General features: G+C 41.4%; 1 protein-coding gene across 2 annotated transcripts in view; it reads left to right on the plus strand.

Annotated features, from left to right (window-relative positions):
- Positions 1-264: 264 nt before the first annotated feature.
- Positions 265-2,500, plus strand: part of Unr (cold shock domain-containing Unr) — a 23,815-nt gene continuing 21,579 nt past the window's right edge. For both annotated transcript variants that reach the window (XM_027372704.2, XM_027372705.2), the window contains exon 1: positions 265-388. The gene's annotated coding sequence lies outside the window, so the exon portion shown is untranslated. The remainder of the gene's footprint in view (positions 389-2,500) is intronic.

Here is a 2,500-nt window from a genome sequence, read left to right on the forward strand (position 1 = left end):
TATTGGAGAAAATAAAGTTTGTGACCAAGAAACAATCCCCAAATGTATAATTATCTCATAAACTTCTACTTTGTCATTTTCAATTCAAATTTCGCGCGCCTTAAAGCAGCCTTGCCTTACAGCGCCATCTTGCGGCGGTGAACCGAACTAAAGCTGCTGTGCCACATAACCCTCCAATACCACTTACTCAAACACCAAATACATATCAAATCAAACTAATAAGACCTCAAAAGAATGAATAAAGAATAATTAAATCATAGATATTTTAAAGGTACGTGCATAATGTACGAATGATGAGAAACGACACTAAGACAGTACGTGATATCGCACATGATGAGAGTGTAGTCCTAAAGATGGCGGCATGTCATCAGTGCCGTGCTGTGCTGTGGTAAGTTTTTCGCCCATTTCACCCGCTCACGGGCTCCCCTCTGCTCATTTTACTCTCCGCACGAGTTCCCTACCCTCCATCGCTTGCCTCGAGATGCAAATGACCCGCGATAATCTAGGAGAAGGTGAAGAAAAGGACCATCAAAGCTCGAAGGGAGGGCGAGTATGATGCGAGGGCGACCGAGCTTGCAGTGTGAACGTGGTTAATATTTTTCTCTTTTTTTCGCTCTGATGACATTTCCAGACGCCTGACGTGGGCGAGACGAGGCTTTCCCTCTCTGCCCAGCCCGCGGAGGAGGAGGAGGAGGAGAGGGAGGACCAAGGATCGCCAAGAACGAGGAAGGAAGAGAGGGAGACAGAAGCAAAAAAAAAAAAAAAAAATGTTCGCTTAGTGTGACCTTGTCTGGGATATTTGGCCTCGTGTATTTCGGAAATTGGGTGCTTTTGGGGCGCTCCGAGGCCCGTTTTTAATTGGATTTTGAAGCGGGGGGGTTATTTCTCCTCCCTGGGGTGGGGTGTGGGTGGGCCTACACGGGCAGAGGACGGAAAAGCAGGATGTCTTTTGTTGTATTTCCTTGTTGGTTTAGCCTTGGGATTCTGGTCCTCATTTCGTAAGAGGGAGACTTACCTTGGGTGATTGGGGCTTAGAGGAAAATGGTGGGAATCTTGGCTGTTGCGGTGATGCCAGGACCGAGGGGATATGCTAGGCGATAACGCTGGTAAGGTTTGTTGAGGTAGAATGAGTGACTCGAGGAATTGCTGTTGCCCGTTGGCCTCTTTCTCCGGCTCACCTATTTGTAGATTCTTTCGTGTATTACCTCGTTAGCAATGTATTGTCGATTACGTAACCAGTTCCTTTCCGGCTTCTTCCTATCCGTGTGGTTGCTTTTTTTGCTGCTTTTGTATCCGCGTGGTTCCATATTTGCTGGGGTGCAGAAGGCACGTAGGCCGCAGCTCTTCCTCAAGTCATTTCGGAAAAATAGGTTTTGCTGTAATTGTAATACCTTGATGGGTAATGGAGTATCTCCTAGTACTCTATATTGTTACCTTTTCCTTGTATAGATAGATAAATAGATAGATGTGTGAGAGAGAAATATATATTACATATATATATATATATATATATATGTAGAAACGTGCATGTGTTTATATATTATATAGAAATGTGTGTATATATATATATATTATAAAAATGCGGGTAAATTTACAGCGGATAACAATCAGGGTTACTGTAAAAAAGAGTGAATGGAAAGATTACCTTGACATAAACAAAGACACTTTTCATCTGTGGCATAAAGGAGATACACAACAGAGATGAGAGAAGATTGACCCATCTTTTTCTAAGTTCTTCACCTTGTTGACATTGCGAATGTAAACAAAATTATGAGCAATTAACTCATTCCTGCGCTCTCTCGAGTAGTTTATGTATTACTACATGCTTGTCAAAACAATGTTTAGCTAATTATCAGTGTTTGCTGTTATACATTTATGCTCTTAAAGTCTTTTTTTAATGTTGCTATACTTCATTTATGTGTTTTAAGATTTATCTACACACTTACTTAAATTGAAGTACCCATCTTGCGTCTTACACTTCCGTTTGACAGCTCACCGGACATTCAGTAACAGAACGCTGGCGAGAAATGTTACATTTCCAGTGTTGTGTTGATTCTGGGTTATTCTTATGAATGTAAAGTGACAATGAAGAAGAAATAGAGTATAATAACCATCCCAATTTAATAACTGAACACAAATGCTGAGAAAAGTGATTAAAATAGAAGCAATCCATATGGTAGAAAGAAGCATACGAAAGTTTGATGTTTCCAGATATTAAGGTATTTAGTTTATAGTTTTTTCAGTGTGAACACAGCTCTATCTTGCCGTACCTACAGAGGTGAAGAGAATGTTTCCCGGGAGTGTTGGGGGTGGCTCTGCCCCCATCAACTCTCCCCTTAGGCCGGGCACGCCTAGTCATGGCAACTTAAATTGTTATATTAGGCTGGTTTATTGGTCAGTATGTTTTTTTTGGGGGGGAATTCCTGTAGATTTTGTCAAAAGATGGGTTGGGCTCCCATAGATTTTTTTGAATTTTGGTGCATCATTCTGTACAATTTCA

This window comes from Penaeus vannamei, chromosome 11 (assembly GCF_042767895.1).
Source record: "Penaeus vannamei isolate JL-2024 chromosome 11, ASM4276789v1, whole genome shotgun sequence".
NCBI classification, from domain to species: Eukaryota; Metazoa; Arthropoda; class Malacostraca; order Decapoda; family Penaeidae; genus Penaeus; species Penaeus vannamei.